The sequence below is a fragment of the Marmota flaviventris genome, chromosome 1 (genome assembly GCF_047511675.1).
Source record: "Marmota flaviventris isolate mMarFla1 chromosome 1, mMarFla1.hap1, whole genome shotgun sequence".
NCBI classification, from domain to species: Eukaryota; Metazoa; Chordata; class Mammalia; order Rodentia; family Sciuridae; genus Marmota; species Marmota flaviventris.
This window is the reverse complement of record NC_092498.1, coordinates 84,260,156-84,267,990: the sequence shown is the minus strand read 5'-3', so window position 1 is coordinate 84,267,990 and position 7,835 is coordinate 84,260,156. Positions and strand designations below refer to the sequence as shown.

General features: G+C 43.7%; 1 protein-coding gene across 5 annotated transcripts in view; it reads left to right on the top strand.

The window, feature by feature from the left end:
• Window positions 1–1,618: 1,618 nt before the first annotated feature.
• Window positions 1,619–7,835, top strand: part of Osbpl3 (oxysterol binding protein like 3) — a 188,093-nt gene continuing 181,876 nt past the window's right edge. For all 5 annotated transcript variants that reach the window (XM_071613834.1, XM_071613823.1, XM_071613828.1 and 2 more), the window contains exon 1: window positions 1,619–1,917. The gene's annotated coding sequence lies outside the window, so the exon portion shown is untranslated. The remainder of the gene's footprint in view (window positions 1,918–7,835) is intronic.

Genomic DNA, 7,835 nt, shown 5'->3' with positions numbered 1-7,835 from the left:
GGCAACGTGCCTCCTTGAATTCAGCATGAATGGTTCACATGCCAGCCAGATACGTTCTTCGACCTGTGTTCCTCAGGTGTTGGGGAGTGCTTTAGATACTTCCGAGTCATTCAATTTGAAAATTTCTCCAACGTAATTAATTCTTCGTGTGCCAACGCGGGCAGCATGACCGTTCTGCAACATCTCAACATCTCGGGATTCCCCTGTGCTAGACCGCTTGCCAGAGGGCCAGACAGTCCCAGACATTACGCGACGGTGAAGGTTCCAGAAAGCGGAGAACCGAGCATGATGAATAAAGTGCAGATAGCATAGCTGCAGGAAGAGCCTCAGAACCTTACTTTGGGGTCAGTCTGGGGACTGGAAATGTGCTGGTGGAGATTGGAAACTGAGTATTCTGGAACCTGTCAAGAGCCCAGCCTAGCGAGCCACAGGCATTGCTCAGCTCTGTGAAGGAGGCCGGATAGGTCCATGGTAAGGTTAAATACCTTGCACTTGAGGTACCCTGTACCTGGGATGCTCTTCCAAAGACTGGACGCCGTAGATTCTTTTCCTACCTCAAGAATCTGCATGAAAGCTACCATCATACAGATCACCACTTTTGAAAGCTCTACATGGCCTTCATCCCAGTGCTAATAGTTCATCAGCATTTTCTTGTTTTTAAATATATGCATAGTCTCTTGTTCATTGTCTGCCTTCGCACTAAAATGTAAGCTCCCTGAGGGAGGAAGCCTGGTGTGCCTTTTATCACAGGTGCAGGGCCACCACTGCTCCTAGCACATAGCAGGCGCTCAGTAAGTGCATTTTCCTTGACAACCCCGCCACCTGCGGCACCTGACGCGTTTGCAGTCTGCAAACTGACCCCAAATTATCAGTTGCTTGCATTCGAGCTGGGATCAAAGGAGGCTGTGGAGCAGTTAAATCGGATGGACTTCCCGGTCAATCAAGAAGCTCCTGCATTTCAAATTGCAACCGTAACGCACCCCCCCCCCGCCCCCCAACCAAACGACCACTCTCTCCTCAAGCCTCTCCAGGCACCTAGGTTCGAATCTGCATGACTGCCTCTGTAGGCAGGGTTATAGTCTCTGAGCCCAGTGTCCCACACCAATTCTGTCCTTTGACACCCGGTACCTACCGTCCTCCTCTCATCACGTATTTTTTTTTCCATTCTTGGCTCCCTGCCTCAGTCTGACTTTAAGTGATCAGGTGTTTGACCTCCAACGTCCCCTGGAATCTTCTTTACCAGTGCCTCCACATCGGCCTCATTCCTCTCTCTTTTCATTGCCCGGAAACGACATTCGACCAACATTTGTACAACGCCTACGACGCGCAGGCACCAAGCTGGGCGGGCGAGAGCCCCCGCCCCGCCCCTCTAAAGCTTTCAACGCCCTCCGCCCTTCCTACTTGTCCAGGTCCCCAACTCCCTCTACGCGTCACGAAATTCGCCCGCTTCTTCCCAGGGCATTGCCCCACCTCGTTTCCCGGGGTGACTCCTGATTGGTTGTAGTGGGGGTTATTCCGTCGTCCCCTAGCCTCCCCACTTGGCCCCGCCCCCAGGGCTGCCCGCAGGCCCCTCCTCTTTGCTCCCGCCTCTCGCTGGCTGCTCAGACTAATCGCCAGGCTGCGCGCTAGAAGTTCTGGGCAAAGTACTGGGAACTGGTAGCGCATTCTCATTGCCAGCGAACCTCCCCGGAAAAGGGACCTCAGCGCCAGACGGCCAGTGCGCAGCTAGGCTCTTGGTCCTGCTATCAGTCCTCAGTGGCGGTCGGCGCCCGAGTCTCCTAGGCTGATGCGGCAACTGTCAGCTGCTTTTTGCAGGGCGACTTGAGGAGCTGGGTTTGCCTCCTTCTTGGTCTGTGAGCAAACCCTGGAGCGAGGCACCGGGGGACTAGGCGGTGTTCCCTGCGGCAGAGCGCGCAGGTAAGCGGTGGGGAATCTGCTTGAATGGAGCTGGAGGGTGGTGGGGGTCCGGCGGCGGCGGCGGGTACAAGAACCGTTGCAGTTTCGGGGTCGCTGCCAGTCCCAGAGGACCGCAGTGTGTTTCCTGTTGTCTGGGTAAGAGCCATCCAGTGGGACACACCTGAGACAGGGAGATCGTTCTTGGTGTCGGCTGTAGCCCCCCCCCCCCCTTGGGGGGACGGACCCAGGTGCTGTCCTCTTAGTGTTCTGTCCCTCAAGGGACAGCTTCTGTGTGATTGACGGTGAGAAGGAGCTGAGCGCAGGGGACTGCGTGTACTTGCTGGAGGATGCGGCGCAGAGAAGCTGTCCCGGGGAAGGGCCAGGCGCCGCTCCGGAGCTAGAGGCACAGGAAACCTGTTTAATTGGGCCAGTCGCGAGGCTTTACCACATCCGCGAGTTGGCTCGCGGCCGGCAGACCCCGGCGACGCCCCACCGCCTTTCCACCTCGGCTTGCTCCGCTCCCCAGTGCCTAGGTTGGGGACCAACGGCACTGGTCCCTTCGGACTTAAAGGTGCCTCGGGGAGCTTTTGTAGCCTCTGGAGTTGCTGATGACACTGCCATACATCGCCCAAATAGTTCTTAAGCCAGGCGCCCTTCCTAGACTCACTTAGCTGAAAGGGTTGTGAAGTTGTCACTTCCCATGTGCCTGGGAACTATGCTGAGGCGTTGGAGTCTCCATAGATGTTGCATTAACCCCGCAGGTTTTGATTACTGGGATGGGGCCGTTTAAAAATACTATATTTTAAATTATAGCTGCTAAAGATATACTTTTAGCAGCAGAAAAAAAAAGCACAGGTCCAATGTCTATCTGATCATCCACAGTCCACCCTCAAGCATCATACAAGTTGAGGTCCCCCTTCTGACCAAAGTAGACTAGCCAGGTAGGCCTGGGCTGCAGTGCATCCAGGCTAAATGACCTTCTCCTCCACCAACTCCAAGCCACCCTGTTTGCTATTCCTTCTCTCTCTCTCTCTCTCTCTCTCTCTCTCACCGAAATGATCTTGGTTTGTTTACTGCCTTCCCTTTTGAGAATGTAAGTTCCAGGAAAGCAGAGACCTTGTCAGTCTTGTTCATTACTTAATCCTCAATGTCAAGAACACAGCCTGACACACGGGTTTCCAGTACATTTTTATGGAATGAATAAGTGAAAATTTCTCTGTAAATATGAGAAAAGGTGATTTCTTAGCTGATGGTGATTCTCTTTTTTTTCTGTTGGGAAAATTAACAAATAGCAGTAACTACTATTGAAGAGCAATAGTAGCTAACTTCCAAGATTCATATGCTAGGAACTTTGTGTAGATTATCTCATTAAACATTACAGTAGTCTTATTAGCTAGGTATTTTTTATTGATGCATTACAATCACACATAATAGTGAGTCTCATGCCATATTCATATATGCATTTAACATGTTTTGATCCTCATTTCCCAATACCTTCCCTTTTCTTCTCCTCCTCCCTCCCCTGATCTACTTGCTCTACATTACTGAACTCTCCTCTATTATTATTACTATTATTATGTAATTAGTACTATATGATTTTATTTACAATCAGCAGGATTCATAGTAGTATATTTTGAACCAGATGGAAAATTAAGGCTTCATCAAGTTAACCAATTTTCCCAAAATCATCCAGGCAGAACCAGGATTCTAGCCTTTTTATTTTCTCTTTGTTGTGCTGGGCCACTTCCAAGAAAACTAAAATATGGTTTCCACCATTACAGTCAATAGGCATTTAGCTATTTATTTATTTATGGCATTTAGCTTTATTTGTAACAAAAGCTATTGTCAGCCAAAATATTTGTTCTTTTATCTTTGAGCTATATTTTCAATAATAACTAATAGTTATGTTGTAGGCCAGATACTACCCGGCTGCCATAGGCTATATTATCACATTTAATCATCATCTTCATAGACAATGTTGTGATATTATCTCTGTTTTTTAGGTGAAGAAATTGAAGCTAGGTTCAGGAATTTGCCCAAGGTCAATACTAAATTGCTGAGCTAGATTTTATTAGTTTTTTGGACTCTAATCCCTTAGCTCTTTCCACTAAATTATTATGTCTCTTGTCCTACTGTTTAATTGGATGTTAACTCATACTCATAGAGCCCAGTGATAAATTGTATTAAAGCTGTCTGAAGTTGGGCTGTAAACTTTCTGGTGGCAATATCAAATGTCTAGGTGTACTGTTTTCTGAGTTGTTGAGATTCTTACTGCCATTGGTTTTTGTGGTTAAGTGTATGGTTTGTGGGCCTGGTAGATTGGAGGCTTTTAATAGGGAGGAAAGGAAATCCTCCTTTCACCTAATCTAAAGAGAAATCAGATTGCTTTTACCCACTGTGGTAAATGAATTCTGAACAGTGGTGCTTTTTACCCTTTAGGGGAAGTATTGGAAAGCCAGCTAGTCTCTCATTTCCCATATGGAGAACAGTTAGAGACCATTAATTCTGTAGCAGCCTTTTAGTAAAATAGAAGCATTTTAGTGTTTTCTGCTCTTATGTTGAAACTGAGGGTGTGGAGAAGTTGGGAAAGAGTGTCATGGTTACCACCCAAAGGGCTAATGGCAAAAGAGGGTACGGGGAAGGAAGTAGAGATCCCTTTTCCTTCTACTTCATTCCAACTTTGGGGGTTAGTACAATGTTTTTCCTTGTACCAAGGTCTGGATAATCCACTTTTATTTATAATGTGCTTCTCAGCAGTACTGTGGTTTCTGATTTGTCATTTCCATTTCCGGAGTGCTCCAGGGAGGGCTGGCATAGAATGCCCATGGAAGGTGAAGGGGGGGTGTGAGACACTAAGGAAGATGGAAGTTCTTAAGAGCCTTAATTGTCAGTTGTTTTTGTTCCCTGCAAATTTCTTTCCTATCTGCATCTACTTATTTGTCAGCTTTCTGGCCCTGTCTGGAAACTTCTTTCTAGACTTTCCAGTTACTACTATTGAGATCACATTCAGGTCAGTGTCTTGCACATGGCTCCTTTTCTACCCTATCTGTATCTTAGTTCTGCCTCTTAGGGACTTTGCTCTGCTCTGACATTGCCTACAGTAGGATTTTTCCTACCTTTCTCTCCTTCATGGCATGCATGATCAGATAAATTCCTTAAGTACTAAAATATTATTAAAAAATTATTGGGTGGCTTATATAGTTCATAATAACAGCAGCAACGGCCGCTGAACTTTCATGTGCTAGATGCTAGCCTAAATGTGAATTTGTATTACTACATTCAATCTTGAGAGTGACATCAAAGAAGGTGCTACTAGACCCTTAGTCTCCAGATGAGGCTAGGGAAAGTTAAGCTTATGTTCACTTGTCAACCAATAAACGTTGGAGCTGAGACTCAAACCCTTAGTGCTTTTCTGTACCCGTTAAGTGGACTCCTTGGCCCAAAGTCAGGATCTGGCATCCTAGGCTCAGCATCAGCCTTCACTTCATCATTCTCTCAGTCTTGTGTCAGTACAGTCTGAACTTCATTCCCAAAACATTTTGCCTTTGTCCATGCGTTTCTGTTGCCTAGAAAGCTCACTCTCTCTCTCTCTTTCTTAAAAACCTAACTCTTTCAAGGCTGAACTCATAAACTACTTCTGCCATTATAATTTCTCTGAACATTAAAAAAACATGAGTCAGAGACCCTTATCTTTCATTCTGAACAAAAATCAACTCAAAATGGATCAAAGGCCTTGGAATCAGACCAGAAACTATGCAACTCCTAGAAGAAAGCATAGGGTCAACACTCCAGCATATAGCCACAGGCAATGACTTCCTCAGTAGGACCCCTAAAGCTCAGGAAATGATGCCAAGAGTTAATACATGGAATGACATCAGATTAAAAAAGATTCTACCAGCTTAGTAAATAAGAGTATGAAAAGAGAACTTACAGAATGGGAGAAAATCTTTGCTAGCTACTCTTCTGATAGAAGATTAATATCCAGAATATATAAAGGACTGAAAACTTAACACCAAAAAAAAAAAGACTCAAATTAATAAATGGGCAAATGAATCAAACAGACATTTCTCAAAAGAAGAAATACAAATGGCCAACAGATATATGAAAAACTGTTCAACATCGTTAGCAATTAGGGAAATGTAAATCAAAACTACACTGTGACTTCATTTCATAGCAGTCAGAATGGCAGACATCAAGAACACAAACAACAATACATTCTAGAGAGGATGTGGAGTAAAAGGAACACTACACTGTTGGTGGGATTGTAAATTACTACAGCCACTATGGAAATCAGTGTGGAGTTTCCTCAAAAAACTAGGCATGGAACCAGTCTGACCATAGGACTGCCTTATGCCACTCTCAGTGTTTATCCGAAAGAATTAGTCATCATACTATAGTGATACATGCATATCCCTGTGTATAGCAGCACAATTCACAATAGCCAAACTGTCGAACCAGCTTAGATGTCCATCAGCACATGAATGGATAATGAAAATGTGGTATACATACACAATGGAGTTTTATTCAGCCAGAAAGCAGAATGAAATTATGTCATTTGCAGGAAAATGGATGGAATTTGTTAGTGAAATAAGCCAAACGTAGGTCAAGGGTCACATTTTTTCTCTCTTATGTAGAAACTAGAGAGGAAAAAGGAAGAGAAAGGTGGGGAGGAGTGTCATGAAATTCAAAGAAAGAACAATAGAGAAAGGTGACCTAGAGGTAGGAGGAGGGGAGAGACAGAGGGAACAAGTGCTGGGGAGTGATATTGGCCAAATTATATTGTGCGCATATACAAATACCTAACAATTGATCCCACCATTATGTACAATTTATAATGCACCAATAAAAAATGCAGAAAAAGAAAAAATATGAGTCAGTCCTTAGTTCCGTTTTTTGATTACTGAAGGTGTCCTTCAGCATTTTGTACCTCCCCTCCTCTTGTCCTTTTGCTTAGTTTTTTATTCAAATGAACCCACCCCTATAGATTTTGCCCTGAAGGCAGAGGAAATGTGTATCATTCACGTTTCTATCCCTCCTATCACTAGGCTTAGTGTTCTACCCATAGTAGGTACTCAATTTGAAAAGAATATTAAATAATTATATTTGGTTTCATTCTGTTAGGAAAAAAGTGGTTAGAATATTCCATTTTTGTTTTCTGTTTGTTAATCCACAGTACTTTAAAGTCTTCATCAGTTTATGATGAAGTAATAGAATTCCTGATTAAATCCATGGAAAGCACTTATTCTGGTTGTCCTCATCTTTGGACTATGGATATATTGTGAGGGAATCACAAATTCTTATATGTAACAAACATTGTAGAATAAATATCTTACATTGTAGAATAAATATCTTGCAAATAATATGTAGTACATAGTCAAATCTGTGGTAATGCTGTTATTTAAAATATATTAAAACTCATGTGAAATTCAAATGAAATTTTTGTGTTTGATCAATTGATTAATGAGTATTTTACATTTTTCACTAGACATATAAGATCTTGAGATCTCTCTGAATCAGCTTTAGCTTTTGGCTTCATAATCACCACTTATCATTGATTCTGTTTTTTTCCAGTCTTGTTGAACTAAATGCAGCAACCCATCCCTACCCCCATGCTGGATGGGCTTTGGCCCCATAGTTTTTGCATGATCTTTTGTCCTTTTCATAATCTTTTCCTCTTCACCCATATCCTCCTGGTTCATTTCCTCTCCCATATCACATTTTAGCATGGAAAGCAAAATGCAACCTGTAGGAACCTTCCTCTGCCTCCTGCTGACTTGGAGTTGGAGAATGGCCACTGTGTTCTGTGCCTACCCATTTAATGCATAGCAGTCATTGAACTGTTTTGTAATCAACTGTTGGTCATTTGTCTGAATCTTGCCCTAAACCACCATTCTTCTTTGGTTATTTTTGCATTCTAGTGATCTTCTTTGGTTATTTTT